This window comes from Rhipicephalus sanguineus, chromosome 6, assembly GCF_013339695.2.
Source record: "Rhipicephalus sanguineus isolate Rsan-2018 chromosome 6, BIME_Rsan_1.4, whole genome shotgun sequence".
NCBI classification, from domain to species: domain Eukaryota; kingdom Metazoa; phylum Arthropoda; class Arachnida; order Ixodida; family Ixodidae; genus Rhipicephalus; species Rhipicephalus sanguineus.
The window spans coordinates 68288651-68307761 of NC_051181.1; positions in this window are offsets into that span (position 1 = coordinate 68288651).

Sequence of the window (19111 nt, forward strand, 5' to 3'; positions counted from 1 at the left end):
CATTCAGCAGTCTAGTGCGAGATTTAGTGGGCTTTCATATCCTAATGCACTCGAACTTTGCAACCAGGTGGTGTTTTAGATGGCACCGTAAGAAATATGGTCAGGAAGTCTCCTTGCGGCAGACTGTAGGCTCACACTTTGACAAGTACGGAATCGTGCGGTTTGCCGGTATAGTCTGTACTGTAGTATGACAGGACAGGTGTGTGAGATGCGCAAAGAACACACTGTGCGCATGTCTCCTCTTTCGATCTCCGAGCAGTCTTGCACCGTACACTTCTGTATAGTATGGTGTGCTTGTGCTTTAATTGAGTGCAATTAGTGCATTTAACACTGTGCCTGCCAGGTCATCCAAACCGCTGCATTATCACTAGGGTACTATTCCTGCAGGATGTAGTCATTCCTGTTGCACACAGTAATTTGTCTTTATCCTTTCTCAGTACTTTCAAGGATACTTTCAAGGGTATGGCCAGGAATTGTTGGTGCTCCTGTAAGAGATTATACGAGTGGTGGCAGCAGGCAACAGCTCGAAGAAATATTCAAGTGAATCCTGTTATAGCAGTCAGCTCTGCAACACTTATCAAAAACGTATCTCAAAAACGGAGCCCTCTTGTCACCGGTATGTGGATCTGGAGGCATTGTTACAGAAATTTAAACCAAATATCAGCATCGATGGAGCATGAATAAGCTTAAGAGTGCAAGAAGACAACTTAATCGATTTGAAGCGGGCGGCTCTAACTTCAACATATGCCACCATGTTGTGCTGCGCAAGCTTCACTCATGTGCGTTAGCATTGAGCACCAGAAATAGCATATGCGTATAAGAGCTCCAGCAATTCAGCAGACTGTTTACATACGATGCGTGCACAGTGTCAAGAATGCAATGCTAATAATACCTTGTATTTGCTTCTATGCGTTATACTAAACCTGCCTGTGAAGTCCATTTTCTATATTTCAGGCTCAAATATAGCACATTATTTGAAATTTGGACACAGCTTTGATTTAGAGTGCAGCTCTTCGGTGCCCGTTCCTAAATTGAGCATTGGCGTGCCTCGTACATCATAACCAAGAGAACAAACACAGCAAAAGATGAAAGCAAACACGAAGCATGGAGAGGCTGGAAAGATTACGAGGAGGAAAGCAGAGTGCTTCACGAGACTATGAGATGGCGCCAGAGTAGTGTGCATCTGGGAAGTCTCTTGGCAGTGACTGCTGTGAATTGCAGTCACGCACTGGCTCTCACAACCTCTAGATTAGAGAGACTTTCAACACGCCACAGGAGACAGATTGTCTGCACCAGCCAATATATCGCAAAACGAAAGTGTGTATACGGCTGCACTCAAATTCGGATTAGGGAGTAATTGTTGGTGAAATTTTTGTTGTGTGCTTACCCTCCATAATTGTTTCACTGTCAGCAGTGATACTTTTGAAAGTAGGTAGAAGCTTCCAACAGGCGGCCCCATGTCAGTCACACTCCCAGTGTTAACGTTGCACAGCACGAGCATTAGTGCTTCCCCGCTGCTTTATAGAGATGACTTGGCAGGTGCAGAGCTGTTTCAAAGAGGGCTTTGTTGATTGTGAGCATATGACATATCGTTTGTTGTGATTGTTGCTGTTACACTGTCGTTGCAAGGCTGTTGGCCAACCCCCTGTGATGCTATAGCTATAGCACCACATAGTTTCACCGTCTGGCTTGTACCGTGTTGTGACCCGTGCCCACTTGTTAGCCGCTTGCCAGCAATACTACTCGCAGCAGCAGCAGCAGCAGCGCATGTCGTGCGGCCGGTACGTTTCGAGTCTTTCATAGTGTGGTGCTCCTTGGGCTTCCGCTTTGTCTTTTTCTGGCATGTTTTTTGTCACGGAACTTGGGAGCACTGTCGTGCTTTCCTTGTGCAGTTTCGGGCTGGATCCATATACACTCTATGTCATTACCACGGTGATGCGTGGCCTCGGAGGTCATTCATTGCAGTAAGACGGCCAGGAAGCATAGAAGAAAGTAAGGAAATCAGTCACAGGAAGTAAAGAACAACCTTTACTGTAAGGCCACTTCATGTAGCAGAGGAGAGGATTGATTATTATATGTGTGCGTGTTTTGCAACAGTGCACAACAGCTGTTAACTCTTGGACAGTCATGGTGTTCACGAGCAGCCACAAGAGGGTCTCTTTGGGGAGAGCACTTGGTGAGTCTGCCCCCATTTTCCACTGAAAAGTGTGAGTGGAGAGTGGGAAGACGTGGCAAATCTACCTCCATACAAAACTGTAATGGGACTCTACGCGAGTCCCATCACAGTTTTGCGAGTTGACTGTCGCTGAGCTACGTAGCTCACGAGGGTGCGAGATAGCGCCTAGTGACACCACCGTCACTTAGCTGGCTATGAGACAACACTGAGCTCTTCCCCAAAGCAGTCCGACTTCAGTATATATGTGGCACTGTCATACAAGTACGCGCTTGTAATTTTGGGTAATTTCTATTGCAGATGTAATCGTTATGTGTATAGTGGGTGTCGCACCCTTGTCCTGAACATCAGATCTCCGTCATTGTCTCGACCTGAGTACTTAAGTTCCTTTGTCTCATGTTTGAGCACAGCCTTTGAAACCTCGGTGCTGATCTCGGCATGCAATCACTCTGTTGGTGTCTTGTGCAGATGTGTTGTTTTGCTCTATGTATAAGCAATCGGTACGTGTATAATGAATGGTGCATTGTTCATTAGTCATGACGTGTACAATGGTACATGTCAATGCTGTACACACAATCAGCTCATACGTTGGATTTGCTAGAAGCATCATTTCAGTCTGGTGTATGACTTCATGTGGCATGTGGACAACTAAAAGTTGCAAAAAAGTTGTTGTTTAGACATAAGTGCAGATATAACTTCGCTGCTAGAAGAGTCAGTGAAATATTTGGTTATAATAGGCTTCTGCAAATGTCACTTTTTTAGTTTGAAGGGAATGGTAATTATTATTGAGTAATTTCAAACCGAATTCAAGTAGTAACATGATTTTAATAGTAGTAGGGTGCAAGTTATAAGTGGAAAAATGCGTTACATTTAAAAATTTTTGATACTTAACCCAGAGAAGACCGTATAGCAGGCTTTTAACACTACAAAAAAATTAATCGGGGTGTGTTGATATGCACGCTTAGCCTTGAAGTGTGGCTTCGCCGCAGCATGGGTCACTCCTGAGTAGCCGGCTTCACGGCATAATGACCCACGCTGCACTGAAACCAGCTTTTCAGGCAGGTTACATGCACTAAATGAATGCCTATTTGATAGTTTCAAATTCTTTGAAATTATTGAAATTTTAAGATCGTGTCGAAGCGAATTGTTATACAATTTAAAATGTAAAATTATGTTTCATTTAAAGCTTCCAGTGGCCTCTACATTGCAGCAAATGAAGAAATTCAGGAGTCACTGGAGGAGATTCAAAAAAAAATCCATAAGCCATCAGTAGCTCACTCCTTTATGTTTAGTTTTCCTGAAGCAGAGCAGAATGCCACTTGGTGCACTGCTGTAAAGCATTCGACCACTTTCTCAAAGAAATCTGGTGGCCCCTAGGAAGAAAGCACAAGACATAGTATTGACTTCAATTTAACTATGAGGGTTAAGTGAGGCATGCATTCTGTGAAAATTTTCTGCATTTTCTGAGAAGCTTGTAAAGAAATACAGCATCTCGCACACGTCATTCAGTGCCATAATGTTACGTGCATCCGAGCTGAAGTTCTTCCTTGTGTTTCTTTGCACTGTCTGAGCGGTTTGATTTCTCAAACCGGCTGTGACAGCGTACAGTAGAAGCCTATCAAAATGAAGTTGCATCTGGCACAGGACAAGCTAGAGACCTCTATTTGTATAATATTTTATTATACTTGTACTTGTTATTTGAGGTCTGATGTCTCTACTGAAATTACACTTCAAAAATAGCCTAAATTCATTCTGTTTAGTGCGTTGCTTGATATCCGATGAACGAAACATGTTTAAAAGCCTTGGTTATTGTATTCATACCCTAATGAAAGTGATATTTAGACTTTCGGACAACAGACTCTGTACCAGAAGTGGCCTCTTTAAAATAAAATGCTAGTGTGTTATGAACATTCACATCTTTAAATGCTTGTGTGGGTATCGCTGAAGCTTGTATCAAAGCAATGTGTTACCTGGTTTTTGTGTTGGTGGCGACATGTTTTATCTTTCTGGCTGCAGCTGATTTTAAGGACTTGCTTGTTTGCTGCCTGTGCTGTAGTTTTGATTTGTCATTGAGCCATTGCAGGGCTCTTTAGGCAAGAAAACTCATGTTGCTCAACATCATTGGATTAGTAAGCCGCATCACTTGTGTAAGTCCGTGCACTTTGATTTGAACGTAGGTGAGTCGTGACTTGCTTTCACTGAAGCAAGTCACAAGCAAGTGTTTCGTTGCTGTCAAACTTAATTGTCAACAAGTTTAGCAGCTACAAAGCATGCAGTTGCAAAACTGAATTTTGTAGGTGAAATACCTGCAAAAGTATGAAGCGAGGATTCTGTAGTTAAATCTAAATAATTCCCACTGATTTTAGCTGAATACTGTTGCAGTGTTGGCAATATGGACGCTTGGCCTACACTTGGATTATTTTCTCTACAGCTAGTGAATATGAAACATAACATGCTTACGCCTGCACATTTTTAATTAATGTCCATAGTGGAAATTAGGGTGCCCACTTTATTTCCAGTGGCAGATATGTTCACTGCAAATCAGTGAATAGTTTCAGCATAAAAAAATTTATGAAAAGAAATAATAACCTTTAACCTTTGCCAAGCTTATCTTTGCACACTTTCTGCATTCTGTTTCAGTTGCCTTTTTCTCTGTGCCTTGGCATCAGAACATTAATCCTGAACATTCAGAACAGATGCTTTTTTGTCGCAAACAAGTGAAAAAGCAGCGTAACTTCAGGTCTTAGAATCGGAAGGATGACAGCTTTCACCTTATTGGCCCCTGCAAATGTTATTGGCGAATGGTCTGTTACAGCTATGTGATCATCATATGTGATTTTGTCCATATACCAATATGTTCCCACTTGATGTAATTAATATACATTGATCATGGCACTTCTGTGAACATAGTCGAGGCAGCAACCTAGCTTACTTCTAGTCTACGAAAAAAAAAATCGCGCATACACAGGTGACTTGTAAAGTGCTGTTCAAATGCCAGCCTTAATATTAACATGGTACTGTACTTTGGTACACTTGCGTGGTTTTGTTGCTGCAGTGGGCTTTAATGCACTGTTTTCGAACCACCAGTCTTTCAGTCGACATGTGTCAAAGAAAAAAGTGTGCTCTCTTAGGGTGGCATAGAAGTCCATTTACATCTTAGGCACGTGGGGACACTAAACCTACAGCCTGTTCTTGCTGCTAAGTTTGCCTAGTGACACATAGGCAGGAACAAATTTTCCTCCGTAGAAGAAATGACATGTGCCGCTTGGCAGGGATGTCTCTGAACATCTCCAGGTGCCGTAGACAGTTGCTGTGTGTCAGCTTTGGTGAGAGTATACACTGGCAAAGAGAATCATGTATCAGTGTCCATGTAAATAGTCGTGTAAGTAGATGTATGGTGAGTGTAATAAAAGCATAAGTCAGACATTGGCCTCTTGTCTGCATTTCATACTTTGCTGGGGAGTGTATCGTATACAAGCCTGTCCACCCATTGTGCATCGACCTGGGAGTACAATACATGGAAGCTGATTCTGGCATCAGAGGGAGTGTACTGTGGCTGGGAAAAAGATGCGACAAATGGTGCAAGTATTTTTGCATCACTCCGTCATATGTATGCTGCCACGGGAGAGGACAAGATTGTCGATGTCTCACTCGACATACACATACACACATATCAATGGTGTCGCTCGAAATTTGTTTCGTGAAAAAAAAAGGGGGGGGGTGCTGGCATGTCAACACTTTCATATATATATATATATATATATATATATATATATATATAGAGAGAGAGAGAGAGAGTAGCATCGGGACCAAAATTCGTTATATCCCACATTGATTGTAACAGTAGAGATAAGAATTGATTGTGACAAATCACCCTTATTTCATTGAACCATGTAAACAAAGCTGTATTTATGGTGTCGATGGCGTAGCCCTCGACCTCCTCCTTGGCACCCAAATATGGCGGACATTGTTCTTGAGGGAACGTTGGACTCCACTGCCACACCCTTATGGCGTCCCCTGTCCACAACTCCGAATATCTGTAGCTTTGTCTTGAGAGAAATGGCCTTACTCCTCGTTGCCAATGCAGACGCTTCCAGATAACACACCGAAATCGGCGAGTTGCCGCGGTTGCCTTTCTTCAACTCTAGAAAAGCGGCGCCACCCTTCGCCGTCTTATGAGCTTGCAAAGTTTTCGCGTTCCCTTCATATACGGTTGTGCATCCAGTGAAATGCGCCTTTTTTTGGTTTTTTTTTTCGCTGGATGGTTAAAGCTTCCGCAACTTTTTCAAACGGTTTGGAGTTCTGAGCTTTGAGCGAACCAAACATTTCTTCAGCCGATATCGCGGTGGCTGTCGCGTTTTCGGTTTCGCTGTAGAAAGAAATGCCACTGAAATGAAGCGTAACCAAATAAAGTTCGGGCTTAGTTCGCTATAATCGCATATTTGCTAAATCAGTCTTCTTTATACTGAAGTTCATCGGTTTATTTATTTATTTATTTATTTATTTATTTATTTATTTATACCATTGCAGGGGCAAAAAATAATTATGGGACGTGCACGAATGGGCAGTCCAAGGTAATGAAGCACTGGAAACGAAGTACAATACTTATAAGGCTAATTCGCACCACTTCACGTTGTTTAACTACGGAAATATTACGTTTTCCCGCTATTTCTTGTGCCATGGTGTTGCTGCGTTAGATTTCTGGTAACTAGGGAGTTCTCATAATTTTCCTCTACAGCAGTATTTCGTTACACCACGAGCTGTTATGCACTACAATCGATATGCATGCTGTATATATACGGTAATCGCTTGTTACGACGAATTAAGTCAGTGGGACGGCGAAAAAATTCGCTATAAGCGGTATTTCGATATAAGCGGTCACTCGAGAATTGCTAAAGCAGTCGAGCTTTAATTGCGCTACAACTGCGAGGAAGTCCAAACTCAACGTATTCACTGAAGAAAAACTTTATTCAGGCGCAAAAAAAAAGCACTCTGAATGATACAATCACACAGCGCACGCCATGGAATACTACGGCGCAAGTAAGCCCATGGCCACTTTTGAACACTTTTCGGCATCCAAGAGACCGTGGTTTTCTGGCGTCGCAAAGCACCAGGAGAACTTTATTTTCGTGTAGATTCTATCACGGGGACACTCGATACGATTACGACCGAGATTAACAGTTCGGGCGCACTGCACCATGGAACTTCACAGCTCCCGTTCGGTCCGCAGTACAGTCACCGACCGATTTTGCGGAGCTGGCCATGACCGCAGAACAGTCCGAAAAACTTGCTACAACATGAAAATAAAGTTTAATTGAATTAGAGCCGCCTAAAACAATCTCCAATACCAGGTATGCAGACGATAGGGAATGGATGGATGGATAAATGGATGGATGGATGGATGGATGGATGGATGGATGGATGGATGGATGGATGGATGGATGTTAGTAGCATCCCCTTTGAATCGGGGTGGCGGCAAGAGGAATGGTCGATTAAAATTTTTAATCAATTAGCCGTTAATCGTTCATCGATTTAGCCTTTGATCGAATAAGTGCTTTCGATGGGATGTTTTAATTGATTAATCAACATTTTTTATGGGTGCTTTAAAAAAGATGTCTCATTTGCGAGGCATCGTTTGTGTTCGATGTCCACCCAAGTCTTTCTGTCAGACGCACTAGAGATCACGTGTGCGCATTTGCGCCTTCGTGGAAATTCGCACTTTCGCCCAATGGACACAGGGGGCCCGTCGTCTTTGGGTGATGTCACGCAGTGGCGTAAATCATGGGGGGGGTCAGGGGGGTCCTGACCCCCCTTGTGTTCAGGCTGGGGGGGGGGGGGAGGACAAATCTTCCAAGTGTCCACCCTTGAAATTTATCTTTCAGGCGTCATATTTGAATTTCTTGAACGTCATATTTGAATTTGAATTAAGGATGGCGCGCTTTCCGTAAAACCAACTGTGAAATCTGAAACCCTTACAATAAACACAAACGAAGTACAAAAGTGAGCTGCTTGTCGTTTCATAAAGTACTGCAGAGCATGGGCTTTCTGGAATGCTACGGTTACTTCAGACGTGCCTCGAATGTTTATTACGCTGAAGTTAATTTTGAAATGGATAATAAGAGATCCCCGGTCATCTACATTTAATTACGTCGACGATTTGTTGGAAGCCATTCACAACGAACTATAAATGCGACTGCTCGACTATGATTGTGTTATTTTAATAAAAATTGCCGGTGAGCATAAAATTGCTTTACAAGAAAGTTTCCTGGCTCAAATCGTGGGAGACGTTTTCTAACAGGTTTACACGATGAGGGATGGAGATGGGAGAATGAAAAGCTGTAGCTTTACGCGTTATCACAAAAAAAATTGATAGCATTTGTTTTTCACGGTTTAAATCGTAACACTTAGAAACTAACGTTTTTTTTTTAATTTCATTTGAAACGATTATTTTAATTTTGGTATAACAAAAATAAAACATTTTTGTAAAAACAAAATGACCGCCATCGCACGAGGTGTGTTCCCCATCGTAATTTTTCTGGATTTACGCCACTGATGTCACGGACTGAAGGATCTGTGGCCATGATCCAGGGACGATTCGGTAGCAGGTCGTATTTTCTCGAAGCCATGCCTACTCGAGTGCTCCACAATTGGAGGCGCTTTCGGCGACCACACTGGTTGAGAAGTCGCACCGGAAACATGCAGCGTGGCCGAGGGTGATCAAACTCCGAGAAAGGTAAAAGAGAGACGAGGAGGAAGAGGTAGTAAATAGGACGATCGCACTCGCAGAGACGGCATGTTTTCTCGGTTTGTCCCGTAGAAGCCCTCGATAATACTATAATTGCGGACTGGCGTAATCTGAGGTCACCCATGCGAGATTGCACAGCAACATACCGGCCTCAAACAGACCATCCGTACAGGCATCTGCGGGAAATACAGCGACATGTGTTTTTGCCTCCCGGCTAGAATAAACGGCAGCTGCGCTAGTGTGCTCCACAGGTTTCACCTGGTCGTTGTCTTAACTCGGCGCTACGCGCGGCTTTTCAATCGTGCATACATCTCGAACCGTAATACTAATAATCATTTTTGGGGTTTAACGTCCAAAACCACGATATGATTATGAGAGACGCCGTAGTGGAGGGCTCCGCAAACTTCGACCACCTGGGGTTCTTTAACGTGCTCCTAAATTTAAGTACACGGGCCTCAAGAATTTTTGCTTCTATCGAAAAAGCGGCCGCCGCGGCCGGGATTCGATCCCGCGACCTTCGGGTCAGCAGTCGAGCCCCGTAACCACTAGACCACCGTGGAGCCCGAACTGTGAGCGCTGTCTAATGCACCAGGCATTAGAACATATAGTATTTCGCGACTGTCCTCCCTTCGTGTCACAGCAGAAGACGGGGGTTCCGAAGCTGGCTGACGTGGCAGTGCAAGCATTAGCTGAAAGCTGCATTTCCCCCCGAAATATGTGACCATACAGTATTACCAAATCCTACAAGGGCATTTTTTTCAATAATAATGGACGGTATGATAGAAGTTTGGTAAACCGACGTGTAAAGTTGCAGATTGTAAAAACGGTCCAACAGACCTTTTATATGCGAAGCATCTCTAGCATGGGGGTATGTACCACGGCGTGGGCCTCCGCACTCACACTACGCATGCGCAACTCTCCTTCCCTCTCTCCAACAGCTGCCCGTTACTCTCTCCACTTCTCTCCCAGCAGATGCTTGCGCTTCTCTTGCGTTCTCGCTTCTGCTGTCGCGGCGCGTGCGCTACTCTCCTCCTCTAGTCTCCTCTCCTTCAAGCGGGTAGAGCGCTGCGCGCGTTGTCCAGCGCTTGCTTCGGTTGACTCCTCTGAAATGCGGGCTCGACATGCCGAAAGTCTCTCCTGCGCAGCGCCGCGATGAGCGCCAGCGCATGCGCTCCCTCCCCCCTCTCTCTCTCTCCTACGCTGCCCCCTCTCGCGCGCCTGTCGACCGCGTTCCCCGCTCACCCTGTGAGAATTAACGGACAGGCTAGAGGGAAGACACGACGCGCGTAATGTTCCTCTTCGCGTTCCCCGACGGGAAGTCGGTAGCATGCCCAACGAACGCCAACGGAACGCGATCGTGCAAGTGCTCCGGCTTCGCATCGCCTCATGGTCCCCTTTAGCGGGAGATGGTGTAATCTTTTTTCATAATCCGCAACTTTACCGCAACTTTTCATAATCCGCGAATGCGCTTTCTTGCGCTGCATATTCGCCCAACTAACGGCGGCGCCTGTCGTGCTTGAAGTAGAGACAAAGTCTTGTTGCACGCATAGGCGTGCGCAAGGGGGGGGGGGCAAAGTCTGCCCCATACTTTGACTTAATTGGGAGGGGGGCGCTGCGATTAACCTTCGCCCCCCTCCCCCCCGCCCTGAAACCCTCTATGGTTGCATGCGCGGGGGTTTGTATATTACGCGTGTTTATGTCAAGAGAGCTGAGTCGACATTTCCCGCGTCATAGCGCAAGGAAACTGCGCTTGAACACACAGAACACGCAGAAGTGACTAAGTGCCATTAATTGGGCTAATTGCATCACAGCTTTCGAACAGCCAGCTTTACAATCATGAAAGGGATATACACGCTATAAGGCGGGCATTTGGGCTAGTTGGTACTTAGCATAATAAAAAAAATTATTATTAGCGTCCCTGTCCCCTTTAGGCTAATAATCATGTCTTATTATATATATATATATATATATATATATATATATATATATATATATATATATATATATATATATATATATATATATATATATATATATATATATATATATATATATATATATATATATATATATATATATATATATATATGCGGACCACTTAATGCTGTCACCATCATAATATTCACTCTTTTTTCCCCCCGTTGCGTTTTCCCCAGTGCAGAGTAGCAGGCCGGGACGTACTAGCTCAGGCGACCCTCTCTGCCTTCTCATATGTTTTCTCTCTTTCTTTAATTGGTAAACAAGAGTCTTTTATTTGCTAAGGAGTAGAATATAGTAATAGCAATAGGAAGCACGCAAGAAATAACGCATATTACAATGTGGCGTTTCTTGGACTACTGTATAGTGCAGTTACACAAAAAACAAGGTGAGCGTTAAATAAAATACCAAAAATGTTCCAATAGACACTGCAGGCGACGAAAACCACTGGTTTATCAAATACAAGGAGAGCTGAGTTTGTGCGGCAACACGATGAAACAGCGCTGCTCCAAAAACGATCACGAACAAAAAAAAAAAAATTCGGCAGATGCCACGTACCGTGGGAGTCGATGTTACGCGAAGCATGCGGCGGGAAGGTGGCTGTGGCGTAATTTTTTTTTTACTGAGCGAAACGTTACAGAATGACGCTAAATATTCGTATAAATTTTGTACGCACACATATATGTTGAATAGCCGCATATGTGTTATATAACCAGTTGTTTACAGTTGGGTAACGCCGCTATTGGCAACGTGGGTATCACCGACAGCGGAAGCGATAGGCTGAAGTGCTTATACTTGTCCCTAATGATGGAGAACGCACGCACGTTTCACTAACCCGTGTGAAAGTGTGGAAGAGGTTCTTGACAGTTCTTGAACAAGGTCATCCTCATCGTTGTGAGTGAGCAAGTTAAGGAGGTCATGACTTGTTATCGGATCCGGTCGTGATCGCGGTGACGATGGGTCCATGTGTAGTGAAGTATATGAGGTATAGCACGCGCGTTGCAAATCGTGGGCGCCGCGGTCATTTCGTCGAAAAATTGTCTGTCGATAGAACCGGCGACATGTCGGGACCTGAAGTCACCCTTCGCGCTGGTGATGTATAAACCGTCAAGGCCGATAGGCCTGGATAGTGCTACGTAGACAAACACCAGTGGATGGCGCTTGTCATTTTCATAGGCTACCTCGGCGTATGTGGCCTACGTAGCCTAGTCGACAAAGCGGCTGTCAATCAATCTGGCATCATCCTCTTTCAGCATGAGGCTATTTCCCGGCCTCGTAACAAATGAAGAAGACACTGCGTCGTTCTGGCGGAATAAGTGCACTTTACAGTGCGGTGATGTGAATATCATACGTAACTTTCGTTGGTGTATTCCTCCGGGGTCGAGTAATTCTTCACATAGCTTGCTGAATCATAGGAATACAAATGTTATTAGACTGCTATAAAAGCGGAGCCAACACTGGAACCACATACGTTAATCTGATATGGCGCCTGTATCGTAGGAGTATATATGTAGTGTTTATTGCTTTCTTGTAAAATTAGCGACCACCACAACCACAGTTGACATTGCACAGACATTACGTCTGCACAGGTCGTTTTTACAAAACCACTTTATAGACCTGACGTGGCTCTGTGGTAGAATACCTGATTGCCACGCAGAATGCTTGGGTTCGATTCCTGCTGGGATCCTAATTTTCATTCTTTCCATTCGTCGGGTCAACGCTGCCGATGTTACCAATGTCTCTTCTCGCCGTTACTGGGTAGATATAAACTGTCAATCACCTGTGGCGCATACCCGTACACCGCGGCCCATGGTAAACGGGTATGTGCCACACGTGTCTAGAGGAAAGGGTTTGACGACGTACGCGACAGGACTTTCACGTTTAAGCCTCGTTAAGTATTTCAATAAGGCTTCGCTTGGGGCTGCTTACATGGTAAAGATACCTACCTCATTTCACTGTGTAGTACTTTGTCTAGAAAGTATACCCTAAATTGTACTTGTCACCAAGTCTTCAACGAGGGTTAAGTGCAGAAAATACCCTTAGCTTCCAATGACAAAGCGAAAGTTTCTAGAGCTCATGCTGCAGATTCTCGAAACAAATAAACCCGCAGAAATTATTTCCCCGGGAGGAAATATAGAACTCTTGCTGGAGACCCTCAAAATAATCAAACCAGCAAAAATTATTTCTCCGGCTGGTAATATATGTAACCTTATATTATATTACATCGTATTTTAGTCGAAGAAACCATCAAGCTTTGATAAGTACTCACACTCGCTGCAAGACTATGCCTATAGCTAAGGCCACAGAAGAAAAACAAAAAACACTGCCTATCCCCAATAACCGTCCATTAACATCGAGGCCCTCTCGTCGAGATGCCTCGCCGCCTGCGTAGCTCCCACCTCGACGACCAACTTTGGGCTACCGTGCAAGCCAGCGAGGCGGCGAAGAGGCAAGACCTCGACGTCCCCACGTGGGAGGCATAGGCCCAGCCGACTAAACTGCTGGTTTTAACAAATGTTTATTCCGCCTCCTCCTATTTGCGGTTCTCCGCAGTCGAGCTTCTTGCATTTGTTACTTAAAGTGCGCACAAGATACACGTACGTTACGACTTAGCAGCGTTGTTATTGAATGCAGTCCACCGCATACATGCGAAGAACACAAAGGAATGTGCTTCAGTTAACATTATTGAAACGTAACGGGGTCAAAGAAAAACAAGTACTACTACGTCGTCTTTGCCGACGACGTCACTAGAGGTGATATCAAGGGATAAACTGGGATTTAACTTGCGACCAACGTCAATGCCTTCGCCAGTAGTCGGCCCTTAAATTGAACGGCGCAGATTCACCACAACATTCAGTATATAGGCCCAGCTTATTTATCAAGACACATTCACCAACCTATTACAACATGAGATTCAACATTGTGAAACAACACGAAGAAACAGACATGAACGCATCCCTACTCCATCTCTACATTCACGTATAGCTTCTTCTTGCAAACGTAACCGTTCTGCAAAATGCAATCCCAATGCATGTCTCGTGTCTTGTAGCCGTTACTAGGAACAACGTGATGGGGCTTCCTGGCAGTGTCCGCACTTTCAGCCACAGTCAGAGGTAATCTGATGTCCATTTCCGCGTCCATTGGATGTGAGAGTACCAAGGTGACCTTCATGGCAAAAGGCCAAACGACGCTGTCGTCCCACTCACCGCTTTCGAGGAAGAAGACGAAATGGATGCGAGCTCCCAGCCTTTCGTTGCCGAGAAAGTGGCACCTTACCCGAAATGTATAGCCGGCTAGCGTGCACTGGTCGCTGGCTATGTTGAGGTCCATCTCATCGTCTTTGAATGAACTAACTTCGACAGGCACGCCCTGGAAGACACACATCGCGATGGAAACGCCCGGCTTAGATGCGGCTCGGTATGGCCCAGTGGTGATTGGCGCCTTCGAGGAACCTTGAAGCGCACAGCTGTGGTCCTGACTTTCGGTTACATTGGTCATTGGTAGCGCCTCGCCTTCATGCTTGGCCACGTGTTCCATTATGGAGTTGCCCACCTGCACGCCTATGCTCTTCGTCATGCTTTCCGACGACTCGCACCGTCGCAGTGCTTCCGCGTCGTCGTCGACGACGCGAGGGTCTTTGAGGACAGTCGACGGAACCACGCTGCCCGCCTCTGAGTAACCTCCGTTGCACTGCCCGCAGTGGATGTACGCTTGTCTGCGAAAGACCGAGCCATCACAGTTGGGACACTTATATTTGTCGTCGTTGCAGTTCTGCATATGTTGCATGACGTTAGGCAGCGTCCCGGAGAATTCGCACGTTGCCCCGCCAAACCCGCAGAGAACATGACGCTGCTCCAAATCATCTCGCGATAAGTGCGTCCCATAAACGTCGTCCGGATCGCACTTAATGCCGTCTATAGGGCACCCCTGTTTTCTTATGATCATCTTTTTGCAGAGATTGCAGAAGACATGACCGCATGGCAAGTTCACGGCCAGGGAAGACACCGTACCGCAGACGTTACACACTTGTGATGCGGGCATAGGCTCGAGGAAAACAAAACTTCTCAGTTCGTAAAATTCGCCGAAGCCGGTCAGCCTGTGTTCCCGCGTCATCCTTATCATCGCACCGTCAGCTTCCAGAGTGGTGTAATCGAAGGGCGTGCTTGTGCGGTGGCCCTGCAGTGGTCGGCGCGGCTTCACGCACTCGTCGAAATCAGTGCGAGACATTTGCTGTCTTCGCGTCTGGTTCATCTTCGCACGCTCCACCCATCCATTGAATAGGTACTTCTCATCGTATGATAAATCAGAAAACGGAAACATGTCGGAGTCTCCGCGCGACATTGGTGCACGCTCAGTGGCTCTGGCTGCTCTGGCGATCGATTTCGATGCAAGCGTGGGTCAGCCGACACCGGTCGAGGAAGCGGCGTTCCAAAAAGCTCCGCTAAGAATTGAAGGCGCCACCATCGAAAATGTCTATCTAGGTAGAGATTTTGTCCCTAGGTACCTAGCTAGAGTGGGGGAGTGTCCTAAGCCCCGGCTCCCGCGTGGGCCTTTTGCGGTGAACTGCCGCGCCGCGCCACTGTTGTTGTTGTTGTTTGTGGTTATGTAGAGGAAGAGACGCTTATTTCACTGCTGCGCCGGACTCATGGGCTTTCTGCGCGCGGAAAGCGAGAGGCGTATGCTACACGCTGTAGTTTTCTGCGTTGAGTTGCCACACAGGGCACTTGAAGTCCAGTTAACTTTAATAATTCGGTGCAGAATGGAGCTTACCCATATTTGAGCGTTGTGTTAGTGCTGGGGCAACAACAGAATGCAAAAACTCATGCGTCAAGCGGCATCATGCGTGGCCTAGTTCCAGTCATAAGCGTTCGAGAACGTTGGTGCGTGGGAAAAAACGCGCAAAATGAACACGCACAAGGAAAGAACGAAAAGAAACTTACTCGCATGGGTAATCGGGCAACAGCATCGTGCATGCAATAATTAAGAGTAATGAAAAAAAATAATTTACATGCGCACTCAGCTGGAATAATTACGCGCAGTGACCAGTTCACTCATTACTACGAGCTTTTTACTCATGGTCGCCAGTGGTTTTCCAGTTATATGCACATCGCTTTATTCGACAATTTTTTAGCCTCCACTAGCACTTTATTATGGGCAGAGCACACCGGGAAGACGTAAGGGAAACAAGCGAAAAAGTAGAGACGGCCGTACGACCGCAATACTATCGGCTTATTTTCGCTTCTGAGGTAGCGTACAGCCAGTGCTGGGCAGTATCGAAGATACATGTATCTTAGATACTATCTTAGATACACTTTGGGTATCTTGTATCTGTATCGCGATACGTCTCGAAAGACGAGTATCTGTATCTGTATTTCCAATACATTCGATAATGTATCGTGTATGTTAAGATACAAGATACTTCTATCGCGACACAGCCGTGCGAAACAATAATCGCTGGCCAAACTCCGCTTCTCAAGCTGGTACTGGTGCCACTAAGCGATCTGAATAAGTCTAAGGGCAGTGACGTTATTTTTACGCCAGAGTCGTCCAGTGAGGGTAGATCAGGAAGACAAGCACGCGGACGTCTACGCCCAGCCCACGTACCTTTTGTTTTCTCGATTTCTTTTCTTTTTAGTTGCTCCAATGCCGCTACACTTGCTCATAACCACTGTCCTGCGCCGCGTACTCCACTGCGTGCGGCGTCTATCGCGCAAATTCTGATGTTGTTACAGTGTCGTTATTGCAGATTCTTTTGCGTCTTGATCCGTAACGAAATGTGATGCGTGCAAGAATGGGGTTGCTTTGCGTCGCGTGGATTTTACATATTAGCGATTTAAAAGATCTCGAGGATATAAGTTTGACTTGCATGCAATGAATTAACTTATATGCAAATAAGATTCTAACAACTTTAGCACCACAGGTACAGATGCTAGATCTAATAGAGCAAGCGTTTACCTAACAGAAAATATCTTGGCGTACGGTATTTTTCACTTCCATCTGCATTTATTCAAAGAATTTATGAAATCATAATTTGATTATTAGCACAAGGCACAAGTGCTTTCTTAGCTGTAATTTTGCGTCACATACATTACCTAGGCCTCTGCACTGTTTTTCCGGTCTGGTCACTGCAGTATGTCTTTCGTAACGCGCTCCCAGAAAAAGATTGCTGCTTTATTCTTCTAACTGTCTGCTTTATTTCTACTACTGTTTACACATTTACACGTTGCCAAGGCGATTTTAAAAACAAATATATTATTATGCGGGCGTGCCTTTAGTATACAGCACAAAATATTCTACTTACCGCTTAAGAAAATAACGAAAGTGAGTTTGCATTATAAAAATGGAAGAGCCATCTTAAAGATGTTAGGAAGGGGATTCCAGAAACGTTGTTTTAATGAATGCTCCGTTTTACTCATGAGCGTCCCAACGAGCCATTTCAGGCAATTTTCCATAGGCACTAAATTTCACATTGTCTCAACCAAGCCCTTAGCCGGGGGGGCTGGGCGGCTAAGGGCTTGGTTGCGGGGGGGAGTGGCCCGGGCCACTCCCCCCCCCCCCCCCGAAATTTTGGTGAAGTAGGTGGTTATACCAAAAATAAATAATGAAAATAGGTGTTTTTCTCAAATAGTCAAGGTTTTCAGCAAGTGCCCCCCCCCCCCGAAAAAATTTTTGGCTACGGGCCTGGTCTCAACAGGTTAGTTGACGATACTTCGTGATCATAGCTGTTAAGGGCACCGTCTGTATCGTGTTTCTGTACTCATTCAATGTGAATGTTTGATAAACAACCACCTCTCTATTTTACTTATACTTGTTTTCCGGTTTTAGGCCTTCTTAAATATTTTTCTTATTACTAATCGCTACGTAAAGGGAGCTATAAGCGGCAATAGCGCGAATAGCGGCGGTGTCCTGCGACGCTTCGTGCAGCTACGTAATACGTCTGAGACATTTCTGTGTTGCACATGTTCTCTCGTTCAAGAAAAATTGCTAAAAGATTGCACGTTAGTGAGTATATCAACAAAGAATCCCTTACGCCAGCAGCTAAGTAGAACATGGAAATTCATTGCAGGTTTACGTCATCTACATATACAACAGGGGTCTCAAACTCAGCTTATAGCCGGCGGGCCGCAGTCACGAAATTTAGCTCCAAAGGCCCGGGAACAGTGTAGATGGTGGGGTCGGAGAGAGTTTGAACAAAATGACGTTGCCATTTGAAAGGAGGCCTTTGACATATCTCATATATAGGTCATTTCTGAAGGGGATTTTGAGTCCGGATTCCAGAAACAACGGTACGGATGTACATAACGACTGAAATCTGGACGCGGATCGAAATATAGAGTTTTTGTTCCACGGTTATGTTTCAGCACACGGTGACCACGTGTTCCTCACGAAAGAAACGCTCGAGAGCAGTCATGTCTGTGTAGCTCACTAACATACTTATTTAGAAAACAAAAGCACATGGAACGGAGACGGTCATGTGTGCCGGCCGGGCCGCTAGCGAACGGTCGCAAGCCCCGTATACACCATGCGTTCCCCGCGCCACCCCCCCCTGCCCCCCCCCCCCCCCCCTCCGATAGGAAGAAAAAAAGTCGCTATTAGCGTTGTTGCTGCTGTACACCTGTCCGGATATACGGTATTGTGCAAACTGTCTGTCACAAATTAGCGGGTTATAAAAGCGCGCGCGAGGCCGCTTTGAAACTGCTACGAGACAGAACGGCGCGAACCGCTCGCCAAGAAGCGCGAAAAGACGAAAAAACAAGCATCAAAAGACGCCGGCGCGCCGCATCCTCCTCACCCAATCGAGCCAGGCGCAAACGACGCGATCAAACGCCCGGCAAATCCTGGATGTTTCTAGAAGGAAGGGGGTACGCATCCGCGAGCGATGCCGCCGCGATTCGAACCTACGAGAAAGCTCTCGCCCTTTCCCCAGGCTTAGCTGTACTGCACGCAGAAGAAACATCCCGACGCTTCTAGAAACCGGGGGAGAAGGGATAAAAGCGTGCAATCGACAGTAGTGCGGACAGGAGTCGAGAAGTCAGTGAGTGAAGGAATGGCCCGGTGATGGTGAAGTTATGCGAAGTGTGGCTTCGTTAGCCAAAGAAGACGTGTTTATGATGGTGTGCGGTCAGTCGCTCGTCGATCTGGAAGAATCCGATGACGACACCGTGTGAGCCGTGACAAGTCACGACGACGGTTGAGCTACGACGATCAACGCTGGA